This window comes from Lynx canadensis, chromosome D1 (genome assembly GCF_007474595.2).
Source record: "Lynx canadensis isolate LIC74 chromosome D1, mLynCan4.pri.v2, whole genome shotgun sequence".
Lineage (NCBI taxonomy): Eukaryota > Metazoa > Chordata > Mammalia > Carnivora > Felidae > Lynx > Lynx canadensis.
Window position 1 is genome coordinate 87,595,934 of NC_044312.2, and position 24,542 is coordinate 87,620,475.

Here is a 24,542-nt window from a genome sequence, read left to right on the forward strand (position 1 = left end):
ATGAAATGACTATTACGGAATTTGTGGACATATTTTAAAAACTATCACAGGGATGTGTAAGTTGGGTTATATCTTTAAACAATCACGTTGGCTGCTATGTGGAGAAAGGCTTACGGGTGGAGGGGGGTGCAAAACAGAAACAATGAGACTGACGAGGAAGAGGATGATGGCAGCCAACACATTTATTAATTCATTTTCTGTGCCAGGAACTGGTCAACGCACTTGACGGCTATTAACTCACTTAATCCTCAAAACAACCTTATGAAGTATGCATCATTTTACTGTCTGCATTTTGTAGACAAGGAAATTGAGGCACAGAGACATTAAAAAACCAGGAGTATAGGTGAAAGATGATCTGATACAACTCCAACCGGGAATATTTCAAATGCCTTTATGTTCTTTAATTTATAATCCCAATTCATCAAACCCCTTAGCACAAAGTATTACAGGAATCTCTAAATTAATTGAAGATAATACTAAAACTATGCAAGATAATATACTCATAAATATGTACCATAGATTTTAAATTTCTGCCAGTGATTCCAGGGTAGTCCATGGTCTCTTTTTTTCAGTAATAGAAGTACATAGTTAAAGATAAAACTGTGGGGTTTAAAATTTTTATTTTATATGTTTCTGGGGCAATAAATAACAAATTTACAAACACAATGACGGTCATGAGTTTATTTATCCTTTTGCAGATTTTATAAAACAAATTTATTTTGTGTTTTCAAATATTTGAATAAGTATATCTTCAGCCTCAGAACTTAATCTGTAATTGTCACACAACAGAATTGTTTTTTCTGAATCTAGATGGTGTACATAAGAAATACTATTATATCAATTATATAATACCCACATTAATATACCATTATTTTAGTTCATTGTATAATTTATATTTTATTTTATTTTATTTTTTTTAATTTTTTTTTCAACGTTTGTTTATTTTTGGGACAGAGAGAGACAGAGCATGAACGGGGGAGGGGCAGAGAGAGAGGGAGACACAGAATCGGAAACGGGCTCCAGGCTCTGAGCCATCAGCCCAGAGCCTGACGTGGGGCTCCAACTCACGGACCGCGAGATCGTGACCTGGCTGAAGTCGGACGCTTAACCGACTGCGCCACCCAGGCGCCCCTATATTTTAAATAAAATAAGTGGGGCGCCTGGGTCGCTCAGTCTGGTAAGTGTCCAACTTTGGCTCAGGTCACGATCTCACAGTTTGTGGGTTCAAGCCCTGTGTTGGGCTCTGTGCTGACAGCTCAGTGCCTGGAGCCTGCTTCAGATTCAGTGTCTCCCTCTCTCTCTCTCTGTCCCTCCCCCACTTCTGCTCCCTCTCTCTCAAAAATAAATAAACATAAAAAAAATTACAAAAACTATATATAAACAAATTAGATTTACCTTACACAGTTTTTAAATATTCTATTGCTTGTCATGCAGAGAATGAATGGTCTTCCTCATTTTAAATGAAATTCTGTAGTCTGCAGATCAGACATGACCTTTACATTGCAATCCTCAGTGTGTTGATTAAAGAAAATGTTTAGATTTTGTCGCACATTTCGGGGCATCATGTATCTTAGTCGGTTAAGCGACTTCTGCTCAGGCCATGATGTATGGTTCGTGAGTTCAAGTATCACATGGGCTCTGTGCTGGTGGTGTGGAGCCTGCTTGGGATTCTCTTTCTCTCCCTCTCTCTGCCCCTTCCCCAGGTGTGCTTTCTCTCTCTCAAAATAAATAAATCAACTTAAAGAAAAAAGATTTTGTTGCACATTTCATTTAAAAAATTTTTTTAAATCTTTTTAATTATTTTTGAGAGAAAGAGAGAGCATGAGTGGAGGAGGGACAGAGAGAGAGGGAGACACACAGTCCAAAGCAGGCTCCGAGCACAGAACCCGATGCGGGGCTCGAACCCACGAATTGTGAGATAGGACCTAAGTTGAAGTGCGACGCTTATCTGACTAAGCCACCCAGCAGACCTTGCACGTTTCATTTTATTTTACTGCAATGTGAACTAATTATACTGTACACAGGAAAATATGTCACTTTTATTTTTGCTTTCATATTTGATTACTTCTCCCATAATCTCATAGGCTCTTTAATGATACCCCTTCATCCTTTTTTTCCTTTGCATTTTTTCCTGAAAATATGCTTTTTCCCTACTAGAAAAGAAAATGTATTGCTGCATTAATCCCAATAGCAATTTGATGAATAATGTTTCCCCTGTTATTTCAAAGGTGTGAGCAGGTTTCCATGCTCTCCAAGAAATAAACTGTGAAGACTGACAATGCTTGAACAGGGTTCAGTGTTTTAAGAAACAAACAAGATGCACCACAGCATTAATCTCACGCATAGCTAATAACATACATAATTATCATGCTCCATAGTAATTTAGATGTATGGGTAACAAGCAGGTGACTCAGATAGCTATACTTCTATTTATTGAAGGCAAATCAGGCATTTTGGGGGGTCAGTTGGGGATAGGGGAAATAGTCTGAGAAGAAATTTCAGTAGATAATTGGTTATTAACTGACAGGACTCCAGACAGTTGGGACTCTAAATTTTCTGGTTGGGGCATAGCCACAGGATAGACATTGGAATTTATGGCAGGACGATTAATTCTCTTCTCTCGAGGGAAATTGCCCCTTTCAAAGTGCACCAAAAGCTAAAAAGGTGGTCCAGACACAAAGCTGAATGTAGTAAAGGTAAGAAGAGAGGTTTAAGCTTGAGAGTGACTGATTCTTCCTTTAAGGGGAAGAGAAGAGAAGGAAGAACAGAGAAGGGAAATCCTGAGGAAAGTCAAATGTTTCCTTTTGTAGCTTAAACTTTCTTCTCTCTCTGACTTCTGAGGCTGATCTCAAAAGGGACATGGACTCCTCAAAGGGGTGACCCTGAATATCTTCTCCAATAAGCCTGAAATTTTACTAATTAGACTTATTAAACATTTCGATTCAGTTAACCTTTACAGTGAGCCTACATATATCAGGTTGGCATAAGTGGTCTCACTTAATCCTCAGCTTCTTTGCAAGATAGGCATTCAAGGAATTCAAAGATAAGAAAAACGACTAAGGAAGGTATGAAATGTGCTCGAAGTCACACATTGAAGAGTCTCCTGATTCTTCTTTGTCCAGTCTCCTTCCACCACTTCCTGGCAGGGTCAAAGGACAAAAAAGGAAGTTTGTATCAGCAGGGCTGTTGTGATGCGCGGGGGATGGGAGGGTGAGATTCACACTGCAGACATCACAGTTTTGTGTTTTTATTATGACACTTTTCGGACATATGGCAGAAAAGTGTGTTGCCTTCACAAAATTGATACATTAGGACAATTCTATGACAGATGGAAGCAAAACATCATGAAAAATGCCTTTTCCAATCCCAACGAAGTGTTTGGGCTATTGGCTGCTTTGGCTATTCTTAAACATAAAATTTTTAAAGTATGTTTTAAATAGCACACAATAGTCCTCCCTTATCCGCAAGGCTACATTCCAAGACTCCCGGTGGATGCCTGAAATGGCAGATAGTACTGAACCCCATATACATTATGTTTTTTCTTTTTTTTAAAAAAAATTGTTTTTAACGTTTATTTATTTTTGAGAGACAGAGCACAAGCAAAGGAGGGGCAGAGAGAGACACAGAATTTGAAGCAGGCTCCAGGCTCTGAGCTGTCAGCACAGACCCTGATGCGGGGCTTGAACCCACGAACTGAGAGATCATGACTTGAGCCGAAGTCGGCCACTTAACCAACTGAGCCACCTGAGTGCCTCCATTATGTTTTTTTCCTATATACACACACCCCTTGATCAAGTTTAATTTATAAGTTAAGCACAGTAAAAAGATTAATGACAATAACTATTAATAAAGTAAAAGATTATAACAACACACTATAATAAAAAGTTATATGAATATGGCCTCTCAAAATATTTTAGTGCACTGTACTCACCCTTCTTCTTCCTGTGATGATGTGAGATGGTAAAAATACTTACCTGAAGGGATGAAGTGAGATGAGTGATGTAAGCATGATGTAAGTGTGATGTGGCACCGGGCTACCCCTGACCTTCTGAGAATACCTCAGAAGGAAGACCATCTCCTTCCAGATCACAGTTGACTGGGTAACAGAAACCATGGAAAGCAAGATGGTGGATGAGGGGGGATTACTGCACCGTTCCTAATATTAAAGTTGAATTTACTTGAGGAATCGTATTTTGATCAAAGAAAGAAGTAATTTTGGTGCTAAGGATATCTGGATGCAAGGTGGGGATAGGAGTGTCGCGGGGGGGGGGTGCACTTTGGGCTTCCAGAACATAATCTGAAGCAGTTGGAAGAGAGTGTCTTTGATCAGAGGAGGGAGAAAACCATGTATGTAGGGGGAATGTAATACAAGGAGCATCAGAAGCAAATAGGACAAAAGCACCAGGAAAGAGAAAGGAGATTACCAATCTAAATCTCACAACTTTACCTAGGCCCACTCATTGTGTGTTCCGAAAGTCTTAAAGACATACTTAGCCTCAGGTTGTTCCCCCGCCTCACCCACACTAGCAAATCTGGGAGCAGCTCCCTATGTCCTGTCCTCCAGAAGAACAGGTGTGACACAGATGCAGAGTAGGTTGTGGTGATATGAGGACAGGCCCTCATATTACAGAGAATTTCTCCTTAAATGCCTGATGTTTCACTAACCCAGGGGACTGTATTAGTAGGCAGAATTTTTGTTGTAGTTATAACTTGTCATAGTTCTTGCAATGCATGGCTGAACACCCCACTTTTGTTAGGCGGGCACAGTTTTTTCTGGATGATCCTTGCATACTTCCTCATATATTCCACTATTGGTACATGACCTCAGAAAAGAGGGAAGGGCAATATATTGCCTGGAGTCAAGCAGTCAATGTTGAACATGGAAGGGACTGGCTGTTTCCCTAGTTCAGGTACAAAGTGAGGGAGGAAGGAATTTGGGGACAAATCAGGGAGTTCCAATTTTGGGACATTCTGATGAATCAGGTGGGATGACTGAGGCAGGAGGACTGGGTGTGTATGGTCTTGGGTAAAGAATGAGACCTGCCTGAGTCTCTGTTCTCACTTACTGGAATTTCTGATTCCTCATCTGTAAAAGGGAAAGGTGGGACCAGACGAGCTTGGTTGACTTTTCTCCATGTACCATTTTAGACGACTGTAAACATCTACTTTCCTTTTAGAGCCTAATGTTTGTTATATCCATGATTTTGTGCTAAGAACGGTCAGGGACACGATCTTTTTTTTTTTTTTTTTTTTTTTTTTTTTTTTTTTTTTAAGTAGGCTCCCTGCACAACATGAGGCTTGAACTCAAGACCCCAAGATCAAGAGTCACATGGTCTACTGACTGAGCCAGCCAGGAGCTATAGGAACACATTCTTTTTTTTTTTTTTAATGTTTATTTATTTTGAGAGAGAAAAGAGAGACTACGAATGCATGTGAGTAGGTGAGGGGTAGAGAGAGGGAAGGAGAGAATCCCAAGCAGGCTCTGAGCTTTCAGCATGGAGCCTGACTCAGGGCTCTATCTCACAAATCATGAGATCATGACCTGAGCGGAAACCAAGTCTGACGCTTAACCAGCTGAGCTACCCGGGTGCCCCAGGAATACATTCTTTAATTTAAACTCTTCCCAAGGGGAATTATAATCTCTTTTATGACTACATGTTTTACAAAAACATTTTAAAGGATGCTTTTAGTGAATATCTTTGATTTGGGGTAGATGCTTAAGGCCACACAACTTGGGCACAAATCCAGCTCCATCATTTACTACGTAACCTTGGACAAGTTTCTTAATCTCTGTGCTTCAATTCCCTCATCTATAAAATGAAAATAGTAATAGATACCCTTGAGTTACTAAACAAAAACTTTCATAACGGTGCCTGGCATATGGTAGGACCTACAAAGTATTTGTGCGATGCAAGAATATCACTTAGGAGTGGTCTGCTCACTCAAAGCTTTTCAGAGGAGGGACGCCTGGGTGGCTTGGTAGGTTAAGCGTCTGACTTCCACTCAGGTCATGATCTCACGGTCCGTGAGTTCGAGCCCTGCGTCGGGCTCTGTGCTGAAGTGCAGAGCCTGGAGCCTGTTTCAGATTCTGTGTCTCCCTCTCTCTCTGACCCTCCCCCATTCATGCTCTGTCTCTCTCTGTCTCAAAAATAAATAAATGTTAAAAAAATTAAAAAAAAAAAGCTTTTTAGAGGAGTGAACATTTGACTTGACTTTGAAGGACAGGTGGGATTTCAACGACAGAGGGCAATATTGATGACAGAAATGTCATGTGCATGGAGAAATAAAAAGTGTCATTGGGAAGAGAGAAAAGCAAACTTCTGTGCAGTCATAGAGCCTATAGAAAAATGGCTATAAAGGTTTCATAGAGTCCAACTGTAATGTGCCTCAATAGCCAAACTAAGAAATATGAACATTTTTAGTAGCTGAAACAGTATGAATGTTTGTGAGCAGGGAAATGTAAAGATCAAAACAACATGGATGGACTAAGACACCAGGATACAATGTGTAGCACAGGGAATATAGTTAATAATGGAGTAACAACTTTATATGGTGACAGATGGTAGCTAGATTTATCACTTAGCAATGTCTATAAATGTTGAATCATTACATGTTACACCTGACACTAATATAATACTGTATATCAACTACACTTCAATTTAAAAAAAGTTAAGGAAAAGAGAAGAGAAAAACAAGGTGTATGATTTATTTTATTTGCCCATTTTCAATTTCCTTGGTTGTAACATTTTTTTTTCTAATATAGAACCTATACTAGTCTATTATATTGCATTATAAGTACGTTTAACTTCCAAGAATGAAAGTCCAGAAGCTCTGGAGAGAGAGAACAAGGTAAACAGTGTGGTGTGGGCAGACCTTTTCACTCCATGAGCTGGTGTCTGTTAGACAATGGATTCAATCAGTCCTGAAAAAAAGTCTTACATTTGGGTAAACCCTATAGAAACAATGTGCCAAGAATTATAAGGATTCTCCAACCATGGAGACATCATTTAGGTTGCAGACGAGTGGGTGTGTTAGTGTTTTCACTCTTGGAGAAAGAAATTAAAGATTCAACTGAAGGCTTTAGAAAAACTCTACTAAAGGGAGTGATTGGTAGATTCTATTTTTTTTTAATGTTTATATTTTTATTTTTGAGGGAGAGAAAGAATACAAGTGCGGAAGGGGCAGAGAGAGAGAGAGTGAGAAAGAGAATCCAAAGCAGGGTTTGTGCTGTCAGCAGAGAACCTGACTCAGGGCTTGAACCACGAACTGTGAGATTATGACCTGAGCCAAAGTCAGACACTTAACTGACTGAGCCACCCAGGCACCCCTATAGATTCTATCTTAAGACGAGGTTGAAGCTCGAAAAGCCAACAAGTTACAATCTTCATAAAATTTTTGAAGTGCTCTAAGAAGTGGAACATGTGGAAAATAGACTTTGTAACTAATTACAAGTAGCAGACCATTTAGAGGTACATAATATTTGTACAAGGTTATGTACACAAAACAATGTATACTGCACTTTATGGGCAATTTGGATACTTTACAAGGATGAATTTTACTATATGAGATTTTTACTTTCTGCTGACTGTAACATGGAACCCTCAGATTCAGATAAGATTTGTGAGCTTCCAGATTAAGATGAGATTTCTTTCTTTCTTTCTTTCTTTCTTTCTTTCTTTCTTTCTTTCTTTCTTTCTTCTTTCTTTCTTTCTTTCTTTCTTTCTCTTTCTCTCTTTCTCTCTTTCTTTCTTTCTTTCTTTCTTTCTTTCTTTCTTTCTTTCTCTCTTCTTCTTCTTTTTCTTCTTCTTCTTCTTCTTCTTCTTAGAGAAACAGGTCTTTGGGCTGCAAAGAGTTACTTGTGTGGGCCAGTCAGCTATGCAAATGTAGGTAGGAGTGAGACACTCCTGAACGTTTTTTCCATTCCAGCTGCCCCTCCCTGAGGCCCAGGTATATACAAAACTGATCTCTAGCAGGAGGTAAATTATTTGCATAAGGAGGCCAGGACCTTTGGGAGAGAGGAAACCCTAGAAGCCCCCTGCTGAAACTCTCCTGCCTCAGACCTGTAGTTAGGGAGCTCTTTTTGGTTGACTAGGTCCTCCTCACAGCCTTCCAAACCCCCAGTGGCAGGAAAGGATACCTAGGGTCTGGAGAAAAACAAACAAACCAATAAACCCCTAACTTCCTGAGGAAGGAGAGTGCATGTGGATGACCCAGGCTCTGTGACAAATCCCAAGATTTTTCTTTGCAGAAGTATCCCCATCCTCTGCTTAGGCTGTGGAAAGGCCATTTCTCTATAGTGACATCTACATGTGGTACAGTGAGGAACAAGGGCAGTGATGAACACAAGGTAAGTGGAAGGAGGACTGGTCTTCTTTGGAAGGAGTAATTGTTGGGTTTGGGGGTTGGGGAAAGACCTGAAAGAGAGAGAAAGAGGTCTTAGCTTTCATGTCTGGATGATCTCACGCGATTGTGACTGCACTATGAGTTTGCAGAGTTTCATACTGCTTACACAGAAAATTTGTTCTTTTATTTTACAAATACAAGTTGATCCTTGAAGAATATGGGTTTCAACTGCACAAGTCTATTTATATGTAGATTTTTTCCCCAGTAAATACAGTGCAATACTGTAAATGTGTTTCTCTTGTTTGGATTTTCTATTTATTTATTTTAAAATTTTTAAAAAATTCTATTTATTTAAAGTAATCTCTACACCCAATGTGGGGTTTGAACTCATGACCCTGAGATCAAGAGTCACATGCTTTACTGATTGAGCCGGTCAAGCACCCCTGTGATTTTCTTTTGTTCTTTTTTTTAATTAAAAAAAATTTTTTTTAATATTTATTTTTGAGAGAGAGAAAGAGACAGAATGTGAGCAGGGGAGGGGCAGAGAGAGAGAGGGAGACACAGAATCTGAAACAGGCTCCAGGCTCTGAGCTGTCAGCACAGAGCCCGACATGGGGCTCCAACCCATTGACTGGGAAGTCATGACCTGAACTGAAGTCAGACACTTAACCGACTGAGCTACCCAGGCACCCGAAGCACCCCTGTGATTTTCTTAACAGCATTTTCTTTTTTTTTTTTTTTAATGTTTTTATTTATTTTTGAGACAGAGCACTAGCGGGGGAGGGGCAGAGAGAGAGGGAGACACAGAATCTGAAGGCTCCAGGCTCCAGGCTCCAAGCTGTCAGCACAGAGCCCGACATGGGGCTCCAACTCATGGAGTGTGAGATCATGACCTGAGCTGAAGTCGGCCGCTCAACCTACTGAGCCACCCAGGCGCCCCATCTTAATAGCATTTTCTTTTCTCTAGCTTACTTTATTGTAGGAACATACTATGCAATATGTATAACATACAAAATATGTGTTAATTGAGGGTGTTATCAGTAAGGCTTCTGGTCAACAGTAGGCTGTTAGTAATTAAGTTTTGGGTGAGTCAAAAATTATATGCAGATTTTTGATTGCACGGATTGGGGGTTCAGCACCCCTAACCTCTGAGTTGTTCAAGGTATTTATTGAGTTCCTTTGTACACCAGGCAATGAGTGATCCACCCTCTGGGTATGGAGCAGCCAACAAAATAGACCAAAAATTCTGCTGCCAGGGAGCTTACCTTTGAGGAAGAAATGGTGAGAAGGGGACAGAAAAATCTACACCATGGATGGTGGTAAGTCCTAAGGATAAAAATAAAAACAGGGAGTTTGGGGCACCTGGCTGGTTCAGTCAGAAGAGCATGTGACTCTTGATCTCAGGGTTGTGAGTTTGAGCCTCACATTGGGTGTAGAGATTACTAAAAAAACAAATTAAAAAACTTAAAGAAACAAAGTAACCCAGGGAGTTTGTATATGTATAGGTGGTTATCACCAAGGAAGTCTTCGCTGACAAGGTAACATTTGAGTAAGGTCCTGAGGAAGAAAAATGACTGGAGTCTTTGAAGAAGAATGTACAGTAAGGACACAAAAAGTAGAAGGCCTTTTGTGGACCAGGTCTACCTAGGGTCTTAGAGACCATTTTAGGTCTGTTGTCAGGTTTTTAGCTTTTACTCTGAATGAAACTGGAAGTTACTAGAAGGAAAAATTTAAAAATACAGAAAAGTGCAAAGAAGAAAAATAGATGGTTCCCACACCTGAAGCCAATAGCTGTTTTTTCGGTTTGTTTGTTTGTTTTTTGTATCATGTTGTGGCCCTCCTTAGAATAAGGTCCTCTTATTCTTTTTATTCTTATTTTTTATTTGTATTCTTATTTATTCCTTTTATTCTTATTCATTGCAGGTAGAATAGGTTTCTTTCTTCCTCTACCCTCATCTGCTTGGATTTATCCTCTCACTCTCACTAAAAACGGTTTCTCAAAATTTCCACTCTCTATTGCCTTTTTCTATATGACTTTTGCATATGTCTTTTCTCTGGTCTTAAGTGTGTCCTGGGCTACTTTCACCACATCCGTCAGATCTCTACTTTCATTCACTCATTCATCTCGAGTAGTTGCACACAGCCCAGTGTTTCAGGGGTCTCCACGATGGGTTCAATGCTCTGCTCTTACCATCTTGAAATCCTTCATGATTTTGAACAAGGTGCCCCAGCTTTTCCTTTTGCAGCCCTGAATCTAGCTGGTCCTGTGGACCATCTGCTGTGCACCACTGTGTTGGAGCTGGGAAAAAATGGTGTACAAAAAATGGGCTTTCTACTTTTGCAGAGCTTTCAGATTGGCGGAAGAGGTAGACATCAATCAAACAAACAGAAAATAAACATAAAATGGCAACTGAGAAAAATGCTACACTTGAAGGATGTATCAGGATTTGGCTTAGAGAGAGGAGATTCTTCCTCAGGAAGTAAGTGTTTAGTAGGAGAAAGAGAAACGAATGAAGTTTTTTTTTATGGCTTCCCTACCCTCTCAGGTGTCTAGAGGCACCTGGGTGGCTCAGTGGGTTAAGCGTCTGACTTTGGCTCAGGTCATGATCTCACAGTTTGTGAGTTCAAGCCCCAAGTCGAGCTCTGTGCTGATGCTCAGAGCCTGGAGCCTGTTTCGGATTCTGTGTCTCCCTCTCTCTCTGCCCCTCCCTTGCCCATGCTCTGTCTCTCTCTCTCTCAAAAATAAACATTAAAAAAAAATTGATTAGGGTCTATCCTCTCATTGCAGGATGTATACTTTTTTTTAAATAATGCTTATTAATATTAAATTAGTTATTTGTATAATAGCCAACTTTCTAGAGAGAGTATAAACTCACAGGGTGTCTACCTTTTCATTGTATCCTCAGATGATAGCACAGTGCCCAGTACATAGTATTCAAGTAGTATTTCTGAATGCAAATATTATTGAATTATTTGGTACCATCTTTTTACACACAATTAAGTTTTTCACATGTAATTTAGTAGTCTGCGTTTTTTTAAAAAGTATATTTATTTTGAGAGAGAGAGAGAGCACAAGCTAGGCAGGGGAAGAGAGAGAGAGAGAGTGAGAGAGACAATCCAAGAAGGCTCTCCATTGTCAGTGCAGAGCCCAATGTGGGGTGGGGCTCAAACCCACGAACTATGAGATCATGACCTGAACAAAGTCAGACCACTTCCCACTGAACTACCCAGGTGCCCCAGTAGTCTTCATTTTTGAAAAGAACACTGGAAATTTTCCATTTTTTTCTTACAAACTTCATAAAGTGGCTAAGTCAGGGGCTTTGAAAAATTATCTAGATGGTGTTCAGAATGGATTGGAGAGGGAAGAGATTGCAAGTAAAGAGATTAAGTTAGGAGACAATAGGTATAAAGCGGAGGAGTACTTGAATGAACAGTGTTCATTGACTTATTTAGCAGCCTAAAGACAACTATAAATCAGGCATTGTAAGTACTGGCAATGCAATTGTTAAAAAAGAAAAAATAGAATTCTCTCCTGGAACTTGCAGTGTGGTGAATACCAATGTCAGGGAGAGAAAGGGGAAAAAAAGCCCAAACAAAATCCTCCTTTTTTCCCCGCTTGTCCATAAATGTAGTAATGCCACAAGTAGGGAGAATTGAAACCTCCTATTAGAAGTGATCCAGAGAAATGTTTTGCAAAAATTCTGGAAATTTGAAGTTCTAGTGGAATAGTTCCCTTCTTTCACTGAGATTTTTATGATTGTAACTTTCTCCTGAGAGCAGTGTTTTTATCCTTTTTTGGTTCTTTTAACTATTGCTTTTTTTTTTTAAAAGTCAAAAGTAACTAAATACTAAGTAAAAAGGAATGGCTAATATGTTGCTATCTCTCTGAGAGACAGTCATTGTTTTGTTTTTCTGTTTTGGAAGCCTCACTGGTTATCCTCCCTAACTTGAAGAAAACAACCCTCATTTGAAAATAACTTCCAACTGCCTCAGGCATACTATCCTTTTCTCTTTTTAAAAGGAATCCTCAAAAATACTCCTCTCCCAGTTTGAAAAGCAGCAGGGGATAAATGTGTAGTATTAAATATGCAGCAATTTGCCACTCCCTTTGCCCTGTCCCAGTTACTGCAATAGAAAATGTCTGGGTAAAAATACATGCACGGTAGAGTCAAACCTCCTAGTGAGGGACTTACGAAAGGAACAAAGGACACTTTCTTGGAGAAAGGTGTTCAGTTTCCAAAAAAATAAAAAATTAAGAACAAAAGGAAAGAAGTATTAAGCAGAATTAACTCTGAATGATAGGTACTAGAAAGTCAGTTGTTCCTTCGCGAAAAGAAGGGGAGACACGGCGCGCAGACCGAGGCTCTGCTGCATAACCTTGGGCAGGTCTCTTCAGCTTCTTTGAAGCCCTGTCCTAGCTTAAGCTGAGTTTGGACCAAGGATCTCTAAGTTCCTTTCATCTCTAAAATTCTATGATTACGTTGCTTGAGATGGGCCATTCTGTTGATTTCCTAGTCTCCAGGAGGGAGGTAACTAGTCTCTGGGAGAGGAACTAACTTGATGGAGTTATCAACACAGAGGTGGGTATACTTCACAATGACAGCGGTTGGGGCCTTAGAGATGCTCTTGGAACATTTGCAGGAAGGCCTTTACTTCAATCCGACTTTACAATTCTCTTGACTCTTTGGGATGGGGGAGACGGAGGGACCTGTTTTAGATTGGGACTGTTCACTCGATCAAGGATTTCCCCTTTTCTTATTTTTGGAACCCTTAAGAACAAACAAACAAACAAACAAACAAACAAAAAACAAGCCACCAAGAAACAGATCCTAAAGCGGTGGAAGGGGAAACTGTGATTACGGCATCTCGAAAGGCCTGTAAAATCCTGCTTCCTCATTTTAATCCTTTCTTCGGGTGGGTGGGTGGGGGTTAGGCTCTTTTTTTAACTGTGTATTTTTGTCAAAGCGGGCCTAGTGCGAGGCTCTCAGAACGGCAGAGGGGGCGCTGACGGATGCTGCTGCGGCGGCGGGCGGGCCGGCGGGAGGGAGCTCCGGGTCCGGTCCACGCCGGCCGCCAGGCGGGCTCGGAGCTACAAGGGCGCGGCTGCGGGCGGGCCCCGGGGAGGGGCTTCGCGGAGGCGCCGCGGCCGGAGGCTAGCGGGGCCGCCCGGGCTCGGCGCGCAGCGCGGCCCGGCGGGCGGTGGCGCTGCGGAGGCGGCGGCCGAGGCCGGCGGGCGCGGAGGAGGGGCCCGAGACTGGGGCGGCCAGCGGCAGCTGCCTCCGTGACGACTGTCGGCAGCGCGGCGGCCTGAGGAGACCGCGCCGCGGGCCCCGGCGTCGCCGCGTCTCCTGGCTGTCTCCTTCTCCTCCTCTCGCGGCAGGGGCGTCAGGAATGGGCCCGAGCCGCCGCGGGCCCCGCACCCCGCGCCGCCCGTAGGCCCCAGCAGTCGGAGGCCGGCCGGCCGGCCTCTCGCCACCCCTCGCCCCAGCCCTGCCGTCCCCACCCCAAATCCCCGGGAAGGAAGATGAGGGAGACGCGCCCGGCGCTGAGCAGTCAGAGCAGCAGTAGCAGCAGCAGCGGTCGGGGGAGGGTGTTTCGCCGTTTCCTCTCAGCCGCCAGGACAAGATGGCAGCGGCCGCGGAGAGGGGCTGAGCCCGGGCTGGGTGGTGCCGCCTGCTGAAGCGCCTGGCTCCCTGTCCCCGGCACGGCCCCGCACCCCACCCCGGACATGCTCAGGGCTGCGGCCGCCCGAAGAGGGGAGAGCGCAGGCCTCTAGGAAGGTAAGGGAATAGGGCGAGGGGCGCCCCCACCCCAGGGTGGGGGGAGTAGCTCCTCTCGCGGGGCCTCCGGCCGGGCCCTACACCGCTGGAGAGGCCCGCAGCCGTCGCGCGTCCTGCATCCCCGACCGCCTCCCCTGCGCTCCGGCGCTCTGCGTTCCCGCCCCGGCCCCCGCCGAGCGGCGAGTCCGGGGGCCGCCTGGGGCTCGAGGCCGCCGGACGCGGGGGCCGCGCGTGCCTGGTGCGCGCGGTGGCGCAGCCTCCGGGAAGCCGCGCTGGGGCCGGGCTGGGCGGCCCCGGCCTTTCCTCTGCCAGGGTTGCGCAACCGCTCTTCCCAGCAACCGAAGTTTTGTTTAGTCCCACAGGGGGCCTCTTTCCCCACCGCAACCCTAGGCCGTAACTACGGAGACCTCTTGTCTTTCATTAAGGGGAACAAACACAAACACGCGCACGCACGCACGCAACTTGAGCGCCCCAGCCGATGGCTGCGTCCCTGGCTTTGTGGCCCAGTCACCAGCGTCGCCGAGCGGCCGGTTTAGAGGGTGTCAACTCAGGAGACGTGAGTGCGTGTGATTGTTGGGGAGGAGAAATGTGACCCGCCGCTCCGCGTCCCCTGCCGCGGCCGGAGGAAGGCGTGGCGGCCGCGCGACGGGGCTGTTGCCGGCTTCTCTCGTTACGGTGGCGGCCGCCCGCTTCCCTTCGCGAACTCGCGGAAAGACTTCGGATGGGAATGTCTGTTTTCCTGTCGGAAGAGAGACGGCTGTTTTAAAATGGTATGTGGCTCTCAGCTAAGCCTGTTGCCCAATCTTATCTCGGCTTGAGGAATTGCGCGAAAGGGTGTGTGCGTAAATTACCTTGGACCTGTTACAGAGTAGTCATGACACGTTCAGTCCTTGAACTGTGTTTTCACAACCTCTTGCTGCCCTGTTAGAATTGATTTTTCCACCTGTCAGGTCGCTGCTTCGAATTATAAGGAGCTTCTATTAGCAACAGTGAAGTTTTTCAGATTATCGGTCCAGTTTACAGGGAAAACTCATGGTCGGTTCTATTGTCGACTTTGTTAGATTGTCTCCCTGGTACTGGGCCGGGAAAGTTAGCTGGTGCACCAGCCTGGGGTTGCTTGTGCTTCTGTGTACCTTCTAGTAGTTTGGAGATCGGTTGATTCTCCCCCGCCTCCCCCGTCCCTCCCGTTTTAGGTATTTGCTTGGAAGTACTTCTGTGGCGTGGAATTACTTAATGTTCACATCATTTCACTTTATTTCAAAGTTTTAATTTCTTGGTGCCTTAATTTTTAAGAGGTACCCCTTTTGATAAAATTTTTGATGAAAACTTTTGAGCTGGATCGGTGGGCTTTGTTACCCAACTAAAACATTTTAATCCTACATTCTCATTTAATTTTTCAGAAGCTGGGCAGGCCTCACCATATGTTTGATAAGTCTAGATTCTGCTTATGTTTGCAAGTGCAGTGCTAATTTTATACAGTGAGCCATGATAAGGTTTTGATAGGTCATGATTAAACTTAGTATTTAAGTAAACAAAATAAGACTGACCTTTAAAAAGTAGTTTTTATAGTTTTATTGGTTACATGCCACTGAACAGTAATTGAAGTGTAACCAACCAAATAAAGTACTTTTTGAAATAAGGTTTTCTTGGTATATTTATGGGCCCATTCATAAAGTGTAGACAACTCTTATTTACAAAATATAATGCTCAACCTGTTTGAGGTTTATTTTTCTTTTATTTTTGAGACGACTTGCTTTTAATTTGTGTTGAGGTGGAGGGGTGCTGAAATATTTTAGAATTTGGACATTTCATTGCGGGTTTTTTTTGCACTTATCATAAAATTAAATAATTTAATTTGGACCTGAATTTTTTTTTTTCTACTTTAGGGAATATATTTTCTAAAAAAGACTTTTTTTTTTTTTTTTGTGGAGAGCCTTAGATTAAAACTATGTTTTAAAAAGGTAAGATGAGCTTGAAATCTAGAACAGAACCAGTCATTAAATGTTTCAAATTTATATTTGGACATTGCTGACTACAGTAGCTAAACACATATTAGGCAAGCAGATCATAACATGGTGAGCCAATCTTAGTTTATTGTCATAATACCTTTTCCATTGAACTAGTCATTATCTTGCTTATAAACCAGTCATTGGCTTCTGGGCATGGAGTTTTAGAGTCACATAAAAGTGGACAGTTTTTATGAGATAATTCTTCTTGTAAACATGCTTGAAAAGAAGCTTCAGATCATACTGTTTTAATTTTTTGGATGTCCTGTCATGGAGCACCATAAAATAAGGTGCAAATTACAGAGGTTGGGCTGCTGTAGCCAGTATGGCAGGGCACTTAAGTATTTGTTTATTGCAAAATTTTGAAAGCCTTTTTTTCCCCCCTTGCAACTTAAGATAGCAACAGCTGTCAAATGAGCTTTTTGATTGAGCTTTTGTTTTAAATATTTGATAAATGAACACTGAAGTTATGTATAGGTAGGGGAAAAATATAAATTTCAGAATGCTGAAAAACTGTTTCCTAAACCTGTTTCACGTGCATTGAGAATGGAATACTGGGGCGCCTGGGTGGCGCAGTCGGTTAAGCGTCCGACTTCAGCCAGGTCACGATCTCGCGGTCCGTGAGTTCGAGCCCCGCGTCGGGCTCTGGGCTGATAGCTCAGAGCCTGGAGCCTGTTTCCGATTCTGTGTCTCCCTCTCTCTCTGCCCCTCCCCCGTTCATGCTCTGTCTCTCTCTGTCCCAAAAATAAATAAACGTTGAAAAAAAAAATTTAAAAAAAAAAAAAAAAAAAAAAAAAAGAGAATGGAATACTGGGTTGCATGTTATTTTCCATTTGAGTGTTAGAATGACTTATTTTGGTAACTTGAAGTTAGATTTCTATGTTCTCTGCGGCAGTTCGCCGAAGGTGGTCGTATGGTACGTTAGAATTGTGTCATTGGTAGTTAAAAGGCATGAATAATGTAGTTTCCATTGCATTCCATTTATGTTTGAGTTTAGAGATAAAGGTGTCTTGGCAATATTTGGATTCAAGTGTGTTCTAAGGAACTTTAAAGTTTTCGGTATTTAAAATATCCCTCCAGAGTTATTCTTGTCTCCCAACTATTAGAGGACACAGAGTAACTTGCTATATGATTATATTGTTGCTGCCAAAAGAAATGTTCATGTAAAAATTTCTGGGTTTGCTGCTGTCCTAATTTTCTAATGTCTGAAGTTGAGACTTAAAGTGTGGTATATTTAACTTGGAAGTTATTTGTGAGACAAACTACTAGAATTTCGTTAACGTGGAGGAGTCTGTCAGTATGTTTTATTACTTTTTAAAGGTGTCCCTGACCCACACCCCGCTCAGACAACTTGCTGAAAACTTTGTTTAGGTAGTCCTTTCTATATAATACAAATGTAAGTCTAAAGGAATTATTTTAAATGTCGTTACTAGTCTGGGTCCAGCTGCTTAAAAAACAACTTGATTAGTATCTTCAAGCACTTAACAGAAGTTGAATAGTGATACATGTTTGGAGTGGAAGTTTTGAATCCGTGTCGATTTTCAGGGTAGCCAGAGGATTTATGTGGCTGACCTAAGGAAATACAGCCTACTTTTTTTGGTTGAATTAAGAGTGATTTGGGGAAGGAAAAAAAAAGTGATTTAGAGAGAAACAATATTAGTATGCTGCTTGTGTAGCTTTGTCATAACTGTTTTTTTGGATCTTATCTTAATCACTGTTAGGACCAAGCTAGAATAGATATTTGGAAGGTATATGTTACAAATTTTACCTAAATGTTTGTCATATTAGACCTTGACCTATTTGGCAGATCAGGCTGCTCTCCTCTGTCGATACTTGGGCCATATGTCATTACACAAAAGGCAACATATTGTCTGGATTCTGAGCACACATTGTTATGCTGGGGACCTGGAGGCTCTTAGGACTTGGGTTTGTGTGGAAATTAAAAAAAAACAACAACTGGTCGAGTATTGGAAATACTGTATTTTTAGGGTGGTATTTGTGGTTTGATGACAGTTAAGTCAGTAAACTGATTTATTTTTTGTATTTTGTATTGAATGCCAAGTTTGTACTTTAGAAAGCTATCTTTTTCCAACAGAAAATCTTTGAACTGAAACAAGCCAAGGACACTGTTTTTTACCTTCAGTGTATTTTGTTACTTTGACCCAAACAATATCTTCAGTTTTCTAAGACAGAATCTTTCCTTGCTGGGGAAGAGTGAATGGGAGGGAAGGTAGTGGGCAGGTAAGGTAGGGGAAGCTGGGCCCTAGTTGGAGGAAGAGGCTCATTTAATTAAATTTTGGAAACTTAGAAATCTGTTTTGACTTAAATGTTCAAGTTGCTAGAGATCAGAGTTCCCTTAGTTATGAAATCAGTGAAATATGGGGTAGCTTGGGGGAAAGATTTGGAATATGCGGTGGCACCTGTTAAAAGATCGGATTTATGAAATAATACCTGTTTATCATCCTTGACCGGTTTTTAAAACCCACTCCCTGCCCTTACCTTCCTTTCTTTTTGTTTTTTGTCTTTTCAATCCAAAGGACTTTGCTTAATGTAGAATTTAGGAAAGATAAACGTTCCGTACAGTTACAAAAATTTTACATTATATGCCTAATTTGAAACCAGAAGTGTGAAGAGCATAGAACATATTAATTGCTATTAAAATGAGTTTGATTTATAGGAATAACCTTTTTTTTTTTTTTTTTTAGTTTTTAGAGATACTTGAAAATAAAACTAAGGTGCATATAATAAATGAATGGAGGTTTCTCAAGTTGAATTAAAACCCGACTTCTCTGCTGTCACTCAGTCCATGTTTACTTTCTGAGATTAACATCTCTTCTTTTAAAGATTAGATTTCCAGATGTACTTTTCATTTTTTTTTTTTTGTTGCAGTGTCTTTTTTTTCCCTTAAAAAGATCGTACCTAAAAGAAACGGAGATTTAGAGAAGAATAATGAAGAGAAATACAGTAGTTTGTACCTTTGAGCTGTACTTTAGGTAAGGATCGAAATTGTGAAAGGCTAATTCTTGGTCACATTGTAAATAAAGGATTGTCAGAGGTAGTCATAATTTTTTTATTTTTTTTATTTTACGTAATCGTTCATGCTGGACGATTTGAAAAATTGTTTAGATTTGATAGATTTTTGAAGTAATTAGATGAACAGAATGAGTCATTACCTCCACCTTTAGAATTGTGTAGTTTTTATAAATTACATTTGATTGCATATGGCTTACCAAGAACGTTGCCTTTAAAATTTGATAGAAACTATAAAACTTGGCTGCAAATGACTAGCCAGTTACTGTTTACCATGGTTTGACTTATGATTTCTTGACTTTACTATGGTGTAAACACATGTGTATACACATTTGTGTACTTGGAATTTTGAATTTTGATCTTTTTCCAAGCTAGCAACATGGGGTCTGATACTCTTTCTGTAATGCTGGGCAGAGGCAGTCGCAGCTCCCAGACAGCTGACGATCATGAGGGTCAACAGTGATATACTTAAAACCATTCTGTACCACGACAACTATTCTGTTTTTCACTTTCACTATTCAGTACATTACTTGAGATATTCACCACTTTATTATAAAATAGGCTTTGTGTTAGATGATTTTGCCCAAGTGTAGGCTAATGTGTTTGAGCATGTTTAAGGTGGACGAGGCTAAGCTGTGATGTTTGGTAGGTTAGGTGTATTAAATGCATTTTCTACTTGGTATTTTCAGTTTATGATGGGTTTATCGGGATGTGATCCCGTTTTAAGTTGGAGATCTGTATTCCATTTTAGAAATTGAAAAATAAAAGCATATGACTTACTAAAAATGTTTATGTTAATGTCAGTTCTTTAGCTTCCCTCTACTTTGTTGTGTATCATTCATAAATACAGTATCTTAGCATTTTTTAAAAATATGAAATAGTAAGCTTTGAAACATTTGCAGAAAAAACTTGGTTAGAAAATGTTTCATACCCTGTAAAGTGGTTATTTAAAGGGCTTAAAGATATCATTTGCGGATATTTTGACTGAGTGCTCTCTGTTTAATAATACAACAAGAGCCTTGTAGGTTTGGTAAACTATACGACTTTAGATATATAATGTACAGTTTTAAATAGTTAATAAGTTAGATAGAGTGATAACATATTGAAAATTGAACCTGACTTTCTAGAGACATTTCTTCTAAGGTATGATTTAAATTAATACTTTGGAGGGCTTTAAATATGTAATTTGTGATAACTTATATTAAGATTAAATAGCATAAAGTGGCAAAATCATAATGAAAACTGCTGGTTATGTGCTATGTAGTTTATAGCTGTGATGTTACATTTCACTACCTTCTCAAATCCATGTTTTGGACCAATTCGTAATCAGTTTCAGTGGAGGCAGTACAAGTATCTCTGCAGTATATTAATTGCAGTTTTGTGTTTTAAGTTAGATAAGAATAGTATTGGGTTCAAAAATATTAGGTTTTAATCTGGTTACTATGCTTAAAATGTTTTTTTGTAGCTGGACCACAGATACCACAAATAAATGAAATTTTATTGTGTCAGGTAAAACAATGATAAAATATGTGAGTGAAAACTGTTTTATCTGGTATATATTTGGGTGTCCACTAAGTGCAGGATACTGTGCTATGAATGAAGAGAGGAAGACATGGTTCCTGCTTTGAGCAAATAGTAGGTGAAATTAGCCTACTACTGTACATGTTCTTTTATATTTGTGCGTATGTATGTGAGCTGGAGAACACTGCCTGAGAAAAATGATACACGTATAGCATGTTCAAGTTTTTGTTTTTTTTTAAGACTGTTTATTTAATAAATAAATGATATTTAAAATTATCAGGAATGGTTTAGCTTCTGAAAGTTGTATATTAATACTTGCCATCCTTGTGGTGTTGAAAGCTGAAAAAGTCACTTGAACATATGAAAAAGATTCTATGAATTTAATTTTTGTTACAAGCTTTTCTGTCAAGTCTAACAAGTTTAGTAGTCTCACGGTTTTATAGAAATAGGTTGTATGTTAATTTAAATCAAGTGGAAATTCATATTTCTTAGATATGGTTAATCCAGTTCTCTTATTCTCATGGTTTTTCCTTTTGGACATGCACAGTTCTTGCATTGCTTCAGAAAATTCTAATAGGTTTGCTTTGCTAACTGTATTATTACCTTCTAAATTTGGAATGCAGAGCTCTCCAAACCTCATTCCTATGCCAATTGGAAAGAAAATAGAAGGTGAAAACCAGGGTATAGATAGAATTCCATTTTAAGGTACTTTTAAGAATATTGAAATTGCTAGTTGTAACTTATTTGAAGTCACTATGCAGAAGGGCTATTGCTTGTTCTTAATTTATGTAAATCAAAAGTATATATAACTTGGGGTCCTTGAAGCCAAGTCATGCAAAAAGGATAAGTATTTTATTACATTGCCCCATTATAATTGTATATGATATAGTCTTAATGAAATTTGACAGTTTTGTGCGATCTTGATATTTTATACCTGTGAATTTAAAATTGAACTCTGTGTGGAAACTCACTTAGGTTGTTAGGGACTATAACATAATTGGTTTGCCAATACTTTTGAGTAGAAAACAGTTGGAATGTTTGCCTTGTGAGTTGCCCTAAGCCCAGTGTGGCATTTCTGAAAGTATATCCAGTTGCTACTCTGTTACTTGTGAAATCTCTCTTAAGTTTCTCACATCTGAGGGTATATCTAGCTTGAAATTGTTTCTCATAATCTGCCTGGAAGAAAATGCCTCAATTTATAACTTAGGAGGTAACCTAATACATTACATCTTGGGAAATTTTTACATTTCAAAATGTGAAATAGTATCTGAACTGTTTCTTCAGGTCAGAGACCATGTCTTAAAAGTTTTTATATCCCTTAAACTGCATAATAGACATTGGGGAATCAAACATATAATTATTATAAAAGTAATCAAATACAGGCATGTGCTGCTTTACCTATATCCTTTAATCAAGGTAGCATCTTTACTGAACAGCTTTACAGGTACCTGCCCACACACTTTGCTTCTTAAAACCCTACTCTACCCCTCACTTCTTTTTTTTTTTTTTTTAATTTTAAAAAATATTTATTTTTGAGACACACACACACACACACACACACACACACACACACAGAGTGAGCAGGGGAGGGGCAGAGAGAGAGGGAGACACAGAATCTGAAGCCAGCTCCAGGCTCCGAGCTGACGGCACAGAGCCTGACATGGGGCTCCAACCCACAAACCTCCAAATCATGACCTGAGCTGAAGTTGGATGCTTAACTGACTGAGCCACCCAGGTGCCCCAACCCCTCACTTCTTTAATTCTAGCAGATGAGTCTATTTCCTGCATAGAGGTCAATAGGTATGAACTTCCTCCAGATTTCCAACTTCTACTAGTACACCCTGTATATTTTCACCACTCTCTGAAGGACTGAAACATCTGCTTCCCTCCAAGATTCCTGCCTGTTGTCTATTGTGGATTTCATCTGGAAATGTTTTTTTTCAGCATCTTGAGCCTGTCCAATAACTTCAAGCCTCCCCTTCCCCCCTTTCTTGGGCCTTTTTTCTTCAGCCTTTAAAAATGTTCAGATATCTGAGATCTTTTTTTTTTAATGTTTATTTATTTATTTTGGGGAGGGGGGCAGAGAAAGAGGGAGAGAGAGAATCCCAAGCAGCCTCTGAGCTGTCAATGCAGAGCCCGACGTGAGGGCTTGATTTCATGAACTGGGAGATCAAGACCTGAGCTGATATTAAGAGCTGGATGCTCAGCCGACTGGGCCACCCAGGCATCTCTCAGATACCTGAGATCTAAAGCAGCCATCTTTTATTTTGCACTTTTTTTTTTTAAGTTTACTTTTATTTATTTTGAAAGAAAGAACGGGTGGGAGAGTGGCATAGAGAGAGGGAGGACAGAGGATCAGAAGCGGTTTCTGCACTGACAGCAGATAGCCCGATGAGGGGCTCAAACTCATGAACTGCAAGATCACGACTTGACCCCAAGTCAGACACTTAACCAACTGAGCCACCCAGGTGCCCCATAAAGCAGCCATCTTTCAATTGTGCCTCCTCAGATGTGGACCTGGCTTCCTTTTTATTTCTTCCAAACTTCTTTTTTTTTTTTTTTTTTAACGTTTATTTATTTTTGAGACAGAGAGAGACAGAGCATGAACGGGGGAGGGTCAGAGAGAGGGAGACACAGAATCAGAAACAGGCTCCAGGCTCTGAGCTGTCAGCACAGAGCCCGACGCGGGGCTCGAACTCATGAACTGTGAGATCGTGACCTGAGCCGAAGTCGGATGCTTAACCGACTGAGCCACCCAGGCGCCCCTCTTCCAAACTTCTTAAATGTGTACTTTACCCTCTGTTTGCTTTTGTATTCACTTCTTAGCCCTGGGCAGTATAGTTCTGTCCATGCCACTCTAGTGAAATTACTTCTGCTAAGCTCTCCACTAGTTTCTTTTATTCACAATCTATGTATTCCTCCAGGTGATTGCATCCATAGTATACCCTACTTAATTCCGAGCTTTCAGCTCATCTTTAGAACTAGTGAGGTCCATATTTCCCCCCACAGCTAGCTCAGATTGAATTATCTTATTTCAAAATTTGTTTCTTTTTCTGTATTTCCTCTTTGTTATCTTCACTCATTTCTGTTGCAGTTTATGTTGAAACTTTAAATCTTAAAATATTTATTTCTGGTGGATACATTAAAAAAACCCAACAAAATCTGCACGTTGTAAAACAAAATTTAGTAGTAGTTATCAAGTTTCCTTTTTGGAAATCCATACTAAGAAAATTGGGAATGTAAAAAAACTATTTATATGAAAATATTCATCACAACTTTATATAATATAGTGAACAAATTGGGAGGAAAAGCAGTTCAACAAATTATAGCATGCACACATGGTAGAATATTATGCTGCTATTCAAAATATCCTAGATAGAACAAATTGGCATACCAAGTTATACATGTACCATGATTGGAAACATATGATAAAACATACCCTGGAATGACTAGAAGGAAATAGGTTCGTTTTACTGAATATTTTGTAATTTGTAGTGACTGAATAATTTAAAAATGATTTTTATACAGAAATTTCACCTCTTCCTGGAGTGAACAGTGTGTATGCTTTCATGAGTTTAAGGCAAAATATGTTAAATTTCATGTATTAGTCTTGTCTACCCATATTCTAGCAGTCTCATTCCAGGTAATGGTAATGGTAATGGTGTAGTGATCATTTTTACCCTTTCAATTTGCAGGGTCTCTATGAACAAATAACATTTTTTAGATGTTTTTTTGTTTACTTTGAGAGAGAGAGAGAGCGCTTGCACAGGTGTGTGCATACATGGGCTGGGGAGGGGCAGAGAGAGGGAGAGAGAGAACCCCAAGCAAGCTCAGCGCTATCAGCACAGAAAGGCAGAGCCTG

General features: G+C 40.6%; 1 protein-coding gene across 4 annotated transcripts in view; it reads left to right on the plus strand.

Moving 5' to 3' along the window:
* Positions 1-13,612: 13,612 nt before the first annotated feature.
* The window catches only part of HIPK3 (homeodomain interacting protein kinase 3), a 92,526-nt gene continuing 81,596 nt past the window's right edge, over positions 13,613-24,542 (plus strand). Inside the window, exon 1 of one of the 4 annotated variants that reach the window (XM_030333092.2) lies at positions 13,613-14,123. The gene's annotated coding sequence lies outside the window, so the exon portion shown is untranslated. Of the gene's footprint in view, positions 14,124-14,609; positions 14,894-24,542 lie in introns of those variants that run through there. The other 3 variants (XM_030333093.1, XM_030333091.2, XM_030333095.2) reach the window with 3 other exon arrangements.